Source organism: Carettochelys insculpta, unplaced genomic scaffold (genome assembly GCF_033958435.1).
Source record: "Carettochelys insculpta isolate YL-2023 unplaced genomic scaffold, ASM3395843v1 scaffold_0035, whole genome shotgun sequence".
Lineage (NCBI taxonomy): Eukaryota > Metazoa > Chordata > Testudines > Carettochelyidae > Carettochelys > Carettochelys insculpta.
This window is the reverse complement of record NW_027439072.1, coordinates 101,567-118,047: the sequence shown is the minus strand read 5'-3', so window position 1 is coordinate 118,047 and position 16,481 is coordinate 101,567. Positions and strand designations below refer to the sequence as shown.

The following is a 16,481-nucleotide window of genomic DNA, read 5'->3' as shown; positions in this document are numbered from 1 at the left end:
CTCTTCCGCTGGCAGCACAAGCACTCTCCTCTTCCTGCCCTCGGCTTTGCCTTTCCTCTGTATGCAAGTGACAGACACTCTCATTTGAGTCATTGATCTTCAGGCCCCTGCAGGACAAACCCGGCTTCCCCAGCTCCTTTTCCTCCCCATGTCCAGAGTGGTTTTACAAATGGAGTTTAATTAAACTTTCTCTCTCTTGAACAAAAAAGCAGTAAAGTAGCACTTTAAAGACGAACAAAATAATTTATTAGGTGAGCTTTTGTGGGACAGACCCACTTCTTCAGACCAGAGCCATAGCAGAACACACTTGATATTTAAGGCACGAAGAACCAAAAATAGACATCAAGGTTGACAAATCAGAAAAAAATTATTATCTAGGTCAGCAAATCAGAGAGTAATGGGGGCGTGGGAGTCAAGAGTTACATGAAGCCAAAGATACAAAAGAGCCCCTATAGTATCTCAGAAAATTTGCATCCCAGTTCAAACCACATGTTAATGTGTCGAATTTGAATACGAAAGAGAGTTCAGCAGTCTCGTTTTCCAAAGCAAACTGAAAATTTTTCTTCAAGATGCAAACTCTTAAGTCATTAACAGAATGGCCCACTCCATTAAAATGTACACTAACTGGTTTGTGAATCAGGAATGTTTTGATGTCTGTTTTGTGCCCCTTAACTCTTTGTCTGAGAGAGTTTGAAGTTGTCAACTTTAACTGCTGTTTTTGGTTCCCTATACCTGAAATATTGAGTCTGTTCCAGTCTGGCTGTGGTCTCAAGAAGTGGGTCTGTCCCATGAAAGCTCACCTGATAAATTATTTTGTTAATCTTTAAAGTTCTACTTCACTGCTTTTTTGTTGGGATAGTATACAGACTAGCACGGCTTTCTCTCTGTTACTTTCTCTCTCCAGGTGCACCCTACAGCTGCCTCCCACAGACCTGGCTTCTCCCACCCACAGAGCTACCGCTGCTAAGGGAGGCAGATGATTTGTGCATGAAGGGCAGCTTTCTCCCATCTGCCTGGAGCCTCAGCAGTGATTACAAAGAAGAAGGGGAGAACCTAGTGACGTATACCATGTCATCCAACAGGTATTGCTGGGTTTGCGTTCAGTGTCAGTAACTCCTCTCTGGGTGCTTCCATACAAGCCCCCTCCTTCCAATGGGGCGTGCTAAGCAGGCATGCTGGAGGAGGCTAATGAGGTGCTGTGATGCATATGTAGCACTTCATAATCGTAATGGCCACCTTGGGAACTTCAAAGCTGCTGACTTTGAAGCACTGACAGGCAGCGTAGCAGCAGTCAGAAGCCCGGGGGTGAGGGCCAGGCACACCCCGCACACCCCTCACCAGTGCTCTCTCATGTCCTTCCCCTGCAGGTCGTCCATGCAATCAATGCCTTGCTCCTCCAGAGGCTTGTGCGGCTTGGGAACCCAGATGCTGCCATCGTGGGTTTTGCCAGCCTGGCCTCCCAAATTGTTTTGGGGCTCCCAGGCAGAGGAGTTCGCTCAAGTGGCAGAGTGCTCGAACCCTTGTCCTTGTGTAAGTGAATAGCTCAAATTCAGATCTCCTCCTTTCCTGGCTATGTGAAGATCATATATAGGTCCAGGTCACAAATGGAGCTGATGTGGAAAGACAAAACACGACAGAGTGCTGAGGAGGACAGTGAGCTGGCGAAGGGTTGTTTTCTGCCCTCTCGGGGCATGTGGGGATCGAACTGAAGAGAAGAAAATCCTCTTCTGCTCTCTGAGGGTGACAGAGATCCCAATTTTTCCCCTCTAGAACTGAGGACAAGAAGAGACTTTTCCTGCCTAAGGCCAGGAGCTCAAAGGAGACAGAGCAAGAGAGAGAGAGAGAGCAGAGTCTTGGCTGGGCATCTCCTGGGATAATGATTGGAGCTAGTTCAAATAGCTATTTTGAAACAGGAGCTTCAAAACTGGCTCCATTTTTTGTAGATGCTGAATGTCAAAATAGCAGAGCAGTATTTCAAACTCCACGTTGTGTGCAGCTGCGCTACATCGGAATCAACAACTCTGGAATCCCTCTTCTGGAACCGCTTATTCAGGAACAACACTGCTGTGCAAACACAGCCTTTGCGACCCTTAGCCGCAGTCATGGGCGGCCACAGGGATGTTTTGGCCTCTGGAATAAGATCGGTGAGTCAGAAATTATGCTCAGACACGGGAATTTGCTGAATTGGTAGAGCGCTCACTAAGCATGCGAGAGGCTTTGGGATAAATGCCCACATTCTCCAACAGAAGTGGGGTCTTTTTTCCTTCTTTTCCAAGGCAGTGTCAAGCCAGGAGCGAAGCTTCTCCAGTGTCCCCTTCCATTTCCTACATTTGCCCCTGCAAAGAAACAGCCCATTTGGGTTCGAAAGCTGCTGGACCCCGGCCTCCTTGGCCTTAAACATTTCTGTTTAAAACAAAGATTAACCTGGGTCATGGGCTATGATTACCTAGTCTTTCAGATGTCGCCAGTTCCCCATTTCTAGGGAGCTTCCAGCGCTGACCACAGTCTCCCCAGTACAGCAGTCACAGGACACCTGTCCTCTGGGTCTTCACTGGCCAAGGACCTTCCCCAACCAATGTGGACCATGAAGGCCCTGTGGTTGCCATGGCAGTCTGAGCACAGGAGTAGGTCTGTTTTCTTCCGGAGGTGGGGGACAGTTTCTTATACCCCTGAGTGACACCACCTAATTCTTGAGCACAGACCTGTGCAAAGAGTCACCCCCCCCTTGTGAGTTAAACTTCCCCAGCTCCTCTGCCTGACAGGATTGAAACTCCAGCAGAGCGAAGCAGGTCCAGGTGGGGCTGGTGGGAGTCAGGTGCAGGCAGACAGGAGAGCTTGCCTAGATGCAGGCACCATGGCTTAGCTGGTTAAAGCACCTCCCTTGTAAGCAGAGGATCCTGGGTTCAACTCCCAGTGGTGCCTTCATGGGGTCCCCTGTTTGTGGACAGGATGTGGCACTGGGCAAGTTAGCTATGACCTGGCAAAATACACATTGATGATCCCCTTTATGTGGGGAGGGCTGCTAAAAGCTCAGTGCTCCTGGCTCCTCTGTGTGGAATGGCAGAGCCTCATCAGCATTTCCCTTTCAAAAGTGAAGCCATGGTTCTTAGGGGAGCCTTTTGATAGACATTTCAGTGTGCTGAGAATTACTTTTTTTGAAGCAAGTGTGAAGAGAGAGAAGAAAACCGGAGTTTAAACATTTGTATGTTCTGTAGTTGTTAAAAGAATTCTCGTGTTCTGTTTTGCACACACACATTTCTTTGTTATCAGCTGTTGCAAATGTTTCGGCTGGAGCCTGGCTCTGCTTTTCTACTTTTTTCCCCACGGCTATGTCTGCACCAGAGAGCTCTTTTTTCAAAAAAGCCGCAGCTCTTTCAAAAAGTCCTGTTGAGCATCTACAAAGGAAGGCTGTGGCTCCACTGCCCAGCCCTTTTGGAAGTGGCATGGAAATGTGGCCAATGAGAAATACAAATGAGGTGCAGACTTAAATATTGCATGTCTCATTTGCATAACCACTTGGGACCTCAATTCTGGAAGAGCTGATATTGAAAGTCCCAGTTGTGAGTGCAGCTGCTTCCCTCTCCTCTAGCAGCTGAGCCGGTAAAGGACTCCCCTCAATTTCCATAAGGTCCCCCATCCGCATGTGGCAGGGCAAGCCGTGGCTTCAGGATGCAATTTACCAGAGGGCAAGGTAGCACCCAAAACCCAGTACATCTTCTGTAGTGTAGTGGTTATCACATTTACCTCACCCGCAAAAGGTCCCTGTTTCAAAACCAGGCAGGAGCCTGCATTCCTCTGCTTCTCTTGCTTTCTCTTTTGCCCCTGAGGGCTCATCTGTTTCTCCTGTAGCCTCTCTCTCTGATAAGCCCAACACCCATGTGACAGAAGAAGTTAAACCAGACCCTGTTGTCCAGTAGGGGAGCCCAGCAGATGCATTGCTGCTGGTGCACAGAAGCTCTCTCCTGGCATGTACTTGAAGGGTTTTCCCTCACTGATGTCACTGGCTGGGAATCCCAGAACTATCTTTGCCCCTCCTCTAACAGAAGCTGTTGCAGGCAAGTGCCCCTGCCCTATCCCACATGTTCCCTCCCAGCCACAGCCTGCTCCTGAACCTGCCTCCCATCAGCCCCCTACCTCACAGACAGGCCTGGCAGAGAAGGGGCCAATCCAGCTGGAGCTGCTGTGCTAACAGAGCAGCTGGAAAGGAGCAGAGCATGTCAGGAGGAGACACAAAGGCTGCAGACCCTGCCCATGGCCCTGCTCTGTACCCACCCAGCAGGGACACACACACAGAGCTGGGGCAGGGCCCAGCCCCAGAGTAGAGAATGGTCATGGCCGGGCTGTGCTGCTCCCAGGCCAGGGCACCACAGGGCCCTGCTCACCCCAGGAAGCAGCACTGCAGGGGACAGGAGTGAGCGTAGCCCTGTTGGGCCAAACCTGCCCATCCTGTGTCCCCGGCCAGACTTCCTGGCAGGGCTGAAGTTGGGACATATGAAAAAGTTCCAGGCACGTTGGGTGAGGTGGCCGAGTGGTGAAGGGGACGGACGGCTAATCCATTGTGCTCTGCAGGGTTTGAATCCCATCCTCACTGAGCCTTTATAGGCACCATCCTGCTGAGCTTTGTTGAGTTCCAGTCCTCTTGTGTGATGCTACTTCTAGCACGGCTGAGCCTGCTGCCTCCCAGCGCCTGTGCTGGGCAGACTCCAAGCACAGGCCAACTCTGTGAGGCCGACCTGAGCTCTGGCTGCCACAGGTGTGGGGGGTGGGGGTGGGATGATTTAATTTGCCTGACAGGACCCAGCCCACCTCCAGTGTCAGACCAACAGTGCTACACTCACCTCAGTACCCTGTCGCCAGGGTGCAGGGGTTCAGTGCCCGAGCCAGACAGTGTGGCAAGGTGGGGGCAGCCCTGGCTGAGCTGCACCCAGTGACATGGGCAGCTGTCTCGAAGGAAAGTCCTGTTCCCAAGGCTGAATCAGGGGCTCTGGTCCCTCCCAGCTCCTGGGCTGGGCAGTGCACAGCTGGGAAAAGAGCAGATACTTGCCAGAGGGGAATGAATGTTTCTCTGCCCCGACTGCAATAGATTCTTCCACAGCACCAGCTAGAGGCCCTGAGGCAGGTCTCCATTCGACTGTGCCACCCTGGACAAGACTTGAGTTCTTCTGTGCTTCTCAGCAGCTGGGGAATGCGTCTTTGGGCCACAGCTCCTGTCCCACAGCTAAAAGGAGCCCCACAGTTAAGAGGCCCCACTTGGGGATTGTCCAATTTTGTACCACCGTGTGATGCTGGCCTCAGCATGCCTGCTGCTTTGGGGGTGGGTTTGGTGAAGGGGAGAAGCCAGGCCGGGGGAGGCTCTTTATGGGAGCCATCTGGCCACATGTAGTCATTGTCCTCCCTTGTTCTTAGGCTGTGCTGAGGTGCTCTGTGGCATTAGAGCCATTCCATGGATGTGTCAGTACCAGCAGCTGCACCTCCGGGTGCCCAAAGGAGGACAGGTGAGCTGGGCTGCTGCCCGTAGCCTTCACGCCCCCAAAGAATGGGTCCATGTCTGGGAGGCCCTATGGGAGTACTTTGATTGGGGGATCAAGTGAGCACCATCCAGGCCTCCCCTGCACACTCCCACCACCACCAGCATACCACCCCCACCACCACTCACTCACTGCCCCCAACACCCACACATTACCCCCACCACCCGCTCACTGCCCCCCACACATAGCACATGCGGGGGTTGTGAAAAATGAAAATGATTCCTCATTAAACATCCTAAATTCTCGCCTCTGAGCATGGAACATAACAAACACCATCAGAACTAACTATGTACAATGGGGGGATAACTATATACACTAACTATTTACATGCGGGGAGACAGGGGGCACATGGGACTTTCCGAGGGTGAGGGTGCTGGTGGCCGTAGCCTTATCCATGGGCTGCGGTGTGCTCGGGCCCTAGCATGCCAGGGTCATGCCCTGGGGGCGTGTGCCCTGTGGGGGTACGTGCCTGACAGTCCATCGCCATGGTCTGGGAATGACCATTGGGCAGATGTCCGGCTGGAGCTGTGGGATGGGATGTCCAGCAAAAGCTCAACCTCCTCGATTGGTCACTTGGGTGCTGGGCCAGATGGTCCTTGCTCTGGCCCTGGGGGTTTGCAGCTGGGCTCTGGTCCTCACTCAGGCTTCACTTTCTGCTGGGGCTCCTCAGCCATGGCGTCAAGGAAGACCAGGAGAGAGTAGGTGTCCCTGGGGCCTAGGATGGCTTTGAGCTCCCGGTAATAAGGGCAAGTGTTGGGGACAACCCCCAGACCAGATGGCTGAGTCCTGCACCCGGGCATAACCCTGCTGTAACTCCTTGACCTTACGCCTGATATGGTGAGGTGGGCAGGAAGGGTGACCCCAAGTGGTCAGGCCCTTGGCCAGCTGGTTGAACACTTCTGCATTCCATTGTTTGCTTCCCATTACGTGGAGCACCTCCTCCTCACTCCAGAGGTCACAGAGCTCAGACTCAGTGCAGGACGGGCCCCACTTCCTCTTCCAATGGCTGGAGGCCTGAGAGCCATGGGATGGCCTGGTGGGGGAGTCCTGGGGGCACTCAGGGGGCTGGCTTACATCTGGTCTCTGGAGGAGCACCTCATGGTGTGGCTGCTGCCTGCATGGTCTCAGCTTCCTGATTCAGGGTTTCCAGGTCCTTGCAGCTTTAAGAGCTGATTCCTGCCATGGCAGACCCCACTACTTCAAGTCGAGGGCTGCAGAATGTCTACACAACTCCTCCTCGTGCTGTCTTTGTTTGTACTAGAGCCAAGGAGAAGAACACACATTTCCTGCCAGAGGCCAGGACAACAGTGAAAACTGTTTGTTAGGCTGAGAACATTAGTGCAAGAAAGGAAGCACCCAGCATGGGGCTTGAACCCATGACCCTGAGATTAAGAGTCTCATGCTCTGCCAACTGAGCTAGCCAGGCCACAAATAAAACACTCCATACAGCCTATCACAGAGTAGAAAGAGTCAAATGTGCCTGTCAGCTGGGCAAAAGTCAAACGTGTGGGGCAAAGTGCTCACAAGGGCCGGACTCCAGTCTTTGTTATCTGGGCTGCAGGAGGTGAGATGCAAAGAAAACAGGCTGTTGGAGTGAATCTTGGCCAAGCCTCTCACTGGTGCTGCGAGCTCTCCCGAACACCTCACACACCTACGGCAATTTCTGCACAACAAATGAATGCTGACACCATTGATCTCAGCGCAGAGCCGGTGCAGTCAGTAGAAAACGTTTCTTTTTCATACAGACTGAACACACATTTGCAGAGAGTTTTCTGTGGGAAATTGCCTGTTAGTGACTCTCCAGAGCAAGGGGCATTCGTGGCTCACAGACTGTTGTGCTTCACAACAATGGGCGATGGGACGAGAAAGCAGGACCCTGATTCATTCACTCTTCAGTTCCACTGGGGAGGGCAGCACCTTAACCGAGTGTTTTCCCTGCCTTCAATTTGCCCAGCATCAGCTGGGTCAGGCTCTGACCTGCCCCAGGTGAACGTCCGTCATCCAGCGCAGTTAGTCAAGAGGGAAGGAGAACGGGACAAAGAGGCTCCTTCTCATGCTCGTTTTCCTCACCCTGGTTCCTCTCCAGCCTCATGGGCAGAGCGGAGGAAGGAGACTCCCTGTGGGGAAGCCCCGGGGGTGTCTGAGATGGCCCCAGCCCTGCAGCCTGTCCCACATGGCTGGTGTCAGGGACTCTCTATGAGGTCATCACCTTCCAACTTCTTTTAACCAATCAGCTGAGGTGCTGTAAAAGGCCCTTGTGATGTCACTCCCACACCTGCCCCTGGCCAGCAGGGCTCATGTCCTGCCCCTGGCAGCCCCTTTGCATGGCTGAGCTGCTACCCCTGTGTCACCCCCACTCTCTCAGGGACATTCTGGGGCTCTAGCCGGCTGCACATGGGAACACCAGAGGCTGCTCTGTGCCACAGGCTCTTTGCAGAGATCGTCTCATCTGACGCCCCTGCAGATCACAGGCCTCCTGTATGGTGCAGTCGGGAGTGTGGCACCAAAGCGCACACCAGACAGGCACTTGGTCTGCACTGGAAGGCGCCCAGGGCTAGAGAAAGCCCCACGCCCCTGGGGTGTTTGGAGGACATTAATACAGTGACTGGAAGGGAAAGGACCCAAAGTCCACACTTGTGGGTCTGTATCATAATTCACATGCAGAACAACTCTGTGCTCAGGTCTGCACATTGCACAATTTTATTTCTCTCTCAAGCTTAAATTTAATTCTTTGAGCAGTGAGTTCTCCAATCCCTAATCTGGCCAGAGTAATGACGAATAGATTGATAGATAGATAGACACCAAACATCAATCAATCAATCTATCCAATTGGGAATACAGCTACAAATCATAAAATTCCTTCCCTTTAATTTTTTTGTTAACTTGAATTCCCCTTTAATTGCAGCAAGGGAGGTTGGAGATTCGGAGATATTTCCTGTCAGGGCAGTTAAGCGCTGGAATAAATTGCCTCGGGTAAGGGCAAAATCTCCATCTTTGGAGATATTTTAGAAGTTGGATAAATATAAAGAAGGAAACTTTTTACGTTGGTCCCCACTTTTCTTCCCTGAAATGAGCAGCAACCCCAGAACCTGTCTCATGTCATCGGAACCTACAGAAATGTCAGTGATGTTCACATGTATAAAAGCCCATTTGGGCGCGTGTAAGAAAACAAGTCTGTAGAACGGAAAAACTTCATTCATCGGTGTATAAATATGATGACGCAGACAACGAAACAGTCACAGATTTTGTCATGTTTAATGAGGCGGATGAGCCTGAGACCCAGCAGCTCACTGGGCTGTGCCCCCCTTATGGAATTTCAGGCCCCCTGAGGTTTGCTCACCCCACTAGAGATGGTGTTTGGTCCTGTCGTGAGGAAATGGGACTAGACTCGATGGGCACTTCAGGTCCTTTCCAATTTTTGAGCCCTCTGAGTCTGTGGCTCCCACTGACGCTGGTCCTGCTTCACTTCTCCAGACTTTGGAAATTCTGTGCCCTGCTGCTTGGCCGTGGAGTCTCAACTCTTCTCTTTAGTGTCTGACACGTCCCCTGCAGCCCCTGGGGGAGGTAGGGAAGGGGGAAATCACAACTGCAGGAATCGCCCCTGCGTTTCCCATTGGCCAGGAAGGGGGAAACACAGCCAATAGGAAGTGGTGGGTGGTGCCTACGAGTGGCAGGGAGTGCATGGAGCCACTTTCCTCTCGCCCGCAGGAGCTGCTGTTTGTGGGAGGTGAACCTGCTTTACCCCACTGCACCACCCCATTGCTGCACCAGAGTTTGATATGCCCCCAATCTACGCTGCTGCACAAGGGATACTGCTGCGACCCAATGCCCTGCAGCCCCCGGAGGATTTGCTGGCGGCACAGGACTGTCTACGCAGAGTCCCCGAGCCTGTATATCAGGTCTGGCATCCCCAGGGCCTCTCTGTTCCCTGGCAGCCTGGCCCACACAGCACAGAAGGAAGACAGGGCTGGGACTGGGGACTCAGGTGCCCAGCTCCCATTGCAATGAATGGAATGAAATGGGAAATGCTGAGGTGCCCTATGCAGCTGTGCAGTCAGCATATGGATAAGGACGGCCCTGCCACCGTGTACTTCGCTGGCAGGGAGCAATCTAGAGCCCTGATAGGAGGAGATTCCAGCATGCACATGGGGTGAGACTAGCCAGCCTGTTGGAAAGGGGCTTTGCCCATCTCCATCCCTCCTCTCTCTTGGCTACTTACTTCACCTGACTGAGAAGGACTAGGGCCCTGGACACAGCCTGGCCAGCCTTTCCCCATCCCAGGAGATGTTGTTCATCACAGGGGTCTTGTCCTGTCCCCACTCTGTTGACCTGACCACCAAAATTCTTGCTGTCCAAGAACACCCAACCAGAGCCCAGGTCTCCAGTCCCTGTGGCAGAGGAAGGCTTAATGGTCACTACCTCTACATAAGGGACAGGCTTCCTAGTGGGTCTGGACCAGGTGAGGCTGGGGCTTGCCCAGACTCCCAAAGCACAAAGCCAGCCCCCCAGAAGCTCGCACTGCACCACACACCTCCCACAGTGAGGTGCAGCAGGATCACCCTGCCAGTGGCACCTGCCCTCCACAGCAGTTCCAGTGGTTTTCTTTAATCTCCGTTTCCTCCCCAGTTCTGCTGGCCTCAAAGCTCCAGGAATCAGGGAACTGATAAACACAGGAGACCACTGCCCCAGCCAGCCATGGTCCCCAGCACTTCTGCAGAGGTTGTTGTGGAACTCTGGAAATCCTCTTCAGTGACATTCAAGTGTCTAAGTGTCTGGCTGAATCACTGCCCAGGCTGCAGCTGCAGGAAGAGGCTGGCAGCAGAGATTGTCAGCAGGAGCAGATGGGGCTAGAAATCATGGATGGAAGCTGGAAAGACAAAGGCTTCAGGTAAAGGGCAGCCCCTTGTAGGGATGAGGGTTCATAGCCAGCACAGCCAAATGAAGGGGAGTTGTAGGAAGCAGTCCAGGGAAGGAGAAGTGGAAGCTGAGAAGCGAAAGCCGAGAAGTGCTGCATGTGGAGTCCATGCTGAGCTGCAACCAGAAGGAGGGATTCCTCCAACAGCCACTGAGGGTGTGGCATAGATGTGGCTTGTGGCAGGGAACAAGAGGACTGCCTGGGTCACTGTGGGAGTGACAATGAATTAAAGGACTCTAGCCTAGAAAGGGGGAAATGCCAATTTATCCAGGAAAAAGGCAAAGCCGGAAGCTGGACATATGCGGCTTTCGCCAGCAAGTGGTGCTGCCCCAGTGACAAGGAGGGACATAAACGCTGGGAGGACAACATCTTAATAGAGCTAATGCCTGAGCTGAGCCATCCAGTAGCAAAAGGCTGCTTCATCATACTGAGCAATGAACAGAGGGAAAAAATGCAAAAAGACATCGGTCCCCCCAAATGTCTAGGTAAGATATCAGAGAAAGGCAGAAGAAGGGCTTGTCTGGGACTTGAGCCCCGGAGCTCTCCCACCCCTTGAGCAACAAGCCACCATCAGAATGGAGGCACTGGGCATACTCCAGAACCAGCCTGGAACACACAGCCAGTGCTCTGAGAAGTACTGCACCTAACTTCACCTTTCCAAGGTCATTTCCAAGCTCTCTTCACAGTCCTGAAGGAAGAAACCAACTTCCCACTTGGAACAGGTCACAAACCACTCTGTCAAAACAAAAATCAGTCAAGTAGCGCTTTAAGGACAAGGAAAACAATTTAGGAGGCAAACTTTGATGGGACAGACCCACTTCTGCAGACCACAGCCATACAAAACAGACTCGATATTAAAGGCACGGAGAACCTACAACAGTAATCAAGGAGGGCAATTCAGAAAAAAATGATCAAGGTTTGCAAATCACAGAGCAGAGGGGTGGAAGCTGGGGGTGGAGGGGAGGTAAAGAATTAGATTAAGCCAAGTATGCAAATAAGCCCCTTTATTGAATCAGAAAATCCCCATCCCAGTTCTAACAATGTGTTAGTGTGCCGAATTTGAGTAGAAAAGACAGCTCAGCTGTTTCCCTTTGAATAATGGTGGGAATTTTTTTTTTTCAGTAACATGCATACTCTTAAGTCATTAATAGAATGGTCACTCCATTAAAATGTTGACAAACTGGTTTGTGGATCTGGAGTGTTTTGATGCCTGTTTTGTGCCCATTAACCCTTTGTTGAAGGGAATTAGAAGTCTGTCCAATACACAAAGCATCTGGGCATTGTTGGCACATGATGGTAAGAGAAACGCAGGGAACACAAAGTCAGGGAGAGCAGCAAACACACTCTGTGGCGGGAGCATCAGGGAGTTCAACTCAAGACTTCTTGCTCCCTGAGCAACACTCGGCCTTGCAAAACTCATCTTTGGAGGAAAGGCAACCATCACATATCAGAGTTTTAGACAAAAACAAAACCAACCAACCCCCGCCACACAAACCCCAGCTGCACTTGACTTCTCCTTGCCAAAGCCTTCCCCACACTTCCTCCTGCCTGGAGGGAGATTCAGCTGGTGCTGCTGGGCTCAGTCATTCACAGCTCTGCCTGGTCTGTGTGACCCCACTTAGCACAAGTTGAGCTTCCTCCAGTGCCTTATAAGATCCAAACAGCATCAAAGCTGGGCAGCCGCAAGTGTTGGGGCTGGCAGGGAGTCAGGTGTGGGCACATAGCAGAGCTTTATCTCATATTTCAAGGAAAGAATTTGAAAGAGTAATGGTACGACTATAGAAAAACAAATGCTCGAGAAATAAGATCATGCGCTAGATGATCAAAAACAGCAGAGAAAGTACGTGTCAGGAAATACACCGACTATATAAGATTGCATGGAAGGAAGGAAAGTCCACTGAGGAATGGACAACAACCGCGCTGGCGACAATACACAAGAAAGGCAGTGCACAGAAGGTTTGTCCTAACAAGTCCTCTAGGCAAGCTACTGCTGATGATGCTGATGGAGAGATTGAGATCAAAAATAAAAGAACATCTAACAGGCAAGCAGGTGGGATTTGGGAAAGATAAAAGGACCATACAGCAAATATAGACGCTAAGATTAATAATAGAGAAAGCTCGCTGAAAGAACATCTGCAACTGCTTCATTGATTGGGAAGGAGGCTCTTGAAGAATTCCACCAGAATTTCAATTTTCTACCCCACCATCAACCTTAGTCTGGACCAGTCCACAAAAGTGATCCACTTCCTGCACACTACTGCAACTGTGCAGATAAGCGATGGTCACTTAAATATCACCCTATACGGAAAACCCACAGACCTCTTTGCTTATCTATATGCCTCCAGATTCCATCCAGAGGAGACTACATGATCCATTGTATACAGCAAGGCACTAAGGAACAACCATATTTGCTCTGCTCCATCAGAGACAAACATCTACAAGACCTTTACCAAGCTTTCCTCAAACTAAAATATCCACTGAAGGAAGTGAGGAAACAGATTGACAGAGCCAGACAGGTACCCAGAAGCCACCTGCTGCAAGTGGTCTCACAAGGAAAACAAGAGAACACCACTGGCCATCTCACTAACAGCCACTACTTTAGACCTCTCCAACGCATCATCCATGATCTGCAAACCATCCTGGACAATGACTCTTCACTCTCACAGCCCTTGAGAGGCAGGCCTGTCCTCGCCTACAGACAGCCTGCCAACCTAAAACAACTCCTCACCACCAACTAAAGATCACAACATAGTTACACTAAATAGGGAACCAAGCCCTGCAACAAACCTTGCTGCCAGTTCTTCTCGCATATCTACACCACGAATATCCTCACAGGACCTAACAGCAACCATACCATCAGGGGCTCCTTTACCTGCACATCTCCTAATATAATACATGCCATCAAATTGAGAGAGAAATCTCTGAGCTGCAATTTATTTGCAAATTTAACTCCATCAACCAAGGATTAAACAGAGACTGGGAGTAGCTGGCTCCTTCCAAAAGCAGCTTCTCTGCCCTGGGTGTTAACAGCTCCACATTAGACTCTGACAATGGGCCACATCCCCCTGTGTGATCTGACTTACTTTTTCCTCTTTTGATCCAAACTACTGATCATGGGCCATTTCCACCCAGACAGAATAGACCTTGTCAGCTCTGGCCCTCCCTCTTACTGGGACCCCACTCTTAGGCTACGTCTACACGTGCAGCCAACATCGAAATAGTCTATTTCGATGAATAACGTCTACACGTCCTCAAGGGCCAGCAACGTCGATGTTCAACTTCGACGTTGCTCAGCCCAACATCGAAATAGGCGCAGCGAGGGAACATCTACACGTCAAAGTAGCACACATCGAAATAGGGATGCCAGGCACAGCTGCAGACAGGGTCACAGGGCGGACTCAACAGCCAGCCGCTCCCTTAAAGGGCCCCTCCCAGACACAGTTGCACTAAACAACACAAGATACACAGAGCTGACAACTGGTTGCAGACCCTGTGCCTGCAGCATAGATCCCCAGCTGCCGCAGAAGCAGCCAGAAGCCCTGGGCTAAGGGCTGCTGCCCACGGTGACCATAGAGCCCCACAGGGGCTGGAGTGAGAGCATCTCTCAACCCCCCAGCTGATGGCTGCCATGGAGGACCCAGCAATTTCGACGTTGCGGGACGCGGATCGTCTACACGGTCCCTACTTCGACGTTGAACGTCGAAGTAGGGCACTATTCCTACCTCCTCATGAGGTTAGCGACTTCGACGTCTCGCCGCCTAACGTCGAAGTTAACTTCGAAATAGCGCCCGACGCATGTAGACGCGACGGGCGCTATTTCGAAGTTGGTGCCACTACTTCAAAGTAGCGTGCACGTGTAGACGCAGCTTTAGTGTTAGGAGAATCATACTCACACCAACTGAGCTAGCCAGCCTGCACAGTGACAGCTCACAAGGGCCCTTTCAGAAAGGAGCAAGAAGCAGCTGCAGGGTCCCTGGGGCCTCTGGAATTAGCTTGCTACCCCTCCCCCACTGCTCAGAATCCCCAAAGCAGGGGGGAGAGAAAATGTTCCAAGTGCTCTTTTGTGCCCTTGCACACAGCTGAGCACAGACACCTCCAAATGGCCCCTCTCCATGGAGAGCTTCCTGGGGAGCAGCCAAGAAGAAGGAAGTGGTTTCCTGTTGCCTTGGGGGGAAGGCCTGCACTGGAGAATGAGGGTATCAATCCCACTACCTCTTGCATGCTAAGCAAGCGCTCTAACATTTGAGCTAAATCCCCTCTGGGCAAGGTAATGTTCTGCCCCAGCCACCTCATTGTTGAGTCCATATGTCCCTGCGGCTCCCCTGACTCCTTTCCTAAGATGACACTTGTAAAACCAGTTCCAACCAGCTGGCTGAGCGGTTTCAACATTGGTGATAATAACATCATCATGACGGTTTCAAGCTCCAGGTGAGCCTTTGGGGCATCTTGACTAAGTGGCCTGGCTGCTCTGGATGGGGAGGTTCCATCATGCACAGGGAGTTGTGCAGGTCCAGCCTTGTGGGAGGGCTCTATGGGAATCCCTGCCTGCATCACAATGCCACTGCCTGGGGGTGCTGGTGGTGCTTTCTAACAGCTCTGGCTAGTAAACACACCCAGATCGGGCACTCCAAAAACAGCTCTAGAAATAAATCACTCACATGGCCAGTAATGAAAAGCATAAAAATATGCCCCAGAGCCCCAATGTGAACCCCTCCTCCAACAGACACTGACTGTCCATGATCTCCTCTGCAGCTGCTCTCAGAAATGAAGCATCTGCCAAAGCACCACATGCTACAGACCTCTGCAGCTCACAGAGCCACCCATGTTGCATGTATATCACCTGCCCATGTAGATCAGTGAAACTCTGAGCCCAGGGAGGTGACACAGCCAGTGGAACCTGTTCAGAGGACACCAGGCACTGCAAAGCCACGCTGCCAGGCACCAGCAGCCCCAGGCAGTGGCATTGTGATGCAGGCAGGGATCCCCACACAGCCCTCCCACAAGGCTGGCACTGCACAGCTCCCTGTGCGTGATGGAACCTCCCTGTCCACAGTAGCCAGGCCACTTCGTCAAGATGGCCCAAGGTGTCACATAGAGCTTGAAACCATCTCCTTGGCATTATTAGCAGCACTGTCTGAACAGCTCAGCCAGCCAGCTGGTAGGAACTGGGCTAACAAGGATCATCTTAGGAAAGGAGCCAGGGGAGTGAGAGGGACATAAGGAGTCAGCAATGAGGTGGCTGGGGCAGAACACTTTTTTTTCCAGAGGGGAATTCCCTCAAATGGTAAAGCACTTCCTTCGCATATAAAGGGTTGTGGGATCGATACCCACATTTTCCAATGAAACTGATGTTGTTGTAACTTCCTGCCCAAGTTGAGCTGCAAAAAAAGCAAACATGATTCTGGGATGCATTAGCAGGTGTGTTGTGAACAAGGCATGAGAAATCATGAAAGAGGACATGAGCCCCAAAACCATCAGGATCAGCTATTAGACAATGGTAGAACAAGGGCTTGTCTGGGATTTGAACCCAGGACCTCTCCCACCCAAAAGGAGAATCATACCCCTAGACCAACAAGCCCTTCTTGAGAAGGAAGCACTGGGCTTTCCACAGAATCAGGTTTCAATAAACCCCCAGTGCTCTGGTAAATCCTACACTTAACTTTACCTTTCCAAGGTCATTCTACCGCTCTACTCTGTGCTGGTTAGACCTCAGCTGGAATATTGTGTCCAGTTCTGGGCACCCCAATTCAAGAAAGATGTGGAGCAATTAGAGAAGGTCCAGAGAAGAGCAACTAGAATGATGAAAGGTCTGGAGAACATGACTTTTGAAGAAAGGCTGAAAGAATTGGGCTTGTTTAGCTTGGAAAAAAGAAGATTGAGGGGGGACATGATAGCGGTTTTCAGATATCTTAAAGGATGTCATAAAGAGGAGGGAGAAAACTTGTTCTTCTTGGCCTCTGAGGAGAGAACAAGAGGCAATGGACTTAAGCTGCAGCAAGGGAAGTTTAGGTTGGACATTAGGAAAAAGTTCCTAACTG

General features: G+C 51.3%; 3 non-coding genes across 3 annotated transcripts; 1 reads left to right on the top strand and 2 right to left on the bottom strand.

Annotated features, from left to right (window-relative positions):
* The first annotated feature begins 2,848 nt into the window (after positions 1-2,848).
* On the top strand, positions 2,849-2,922 carry TRNAT-UGU (transfer RNA threonine (anticodon UGU)). Its single transcript has one exon. It is a non-coding gene; the product is annotated as a tRNA-Thr (tRNA).
* A 3,959-nt stretch (positions 2,923-6,881) lies between these two features.
* On the bottom strand, positions 6,882-6,954 carry TRNAK-CUU (transfer RNA lysine (anticodon CUU)). Its single transcript has one exon. It is a non-coding gene; the product is annotated as a tRNA-Lys (tRNA).
* An 8,995-nt stretch (positions 6,955-15,949) lies between these two features.
* Positions 15,950-16,021, bottom strand: TRNAP-UGG (transfer RNA proline (anticodon UGG)). Its single transcript has one exon. It is a non-coding gene; the product is annotated as a tRNA-Pro (tRNA).
* Between the last annotated feature and the right edge of the window lie 460 nt (positions 16,022-16,481).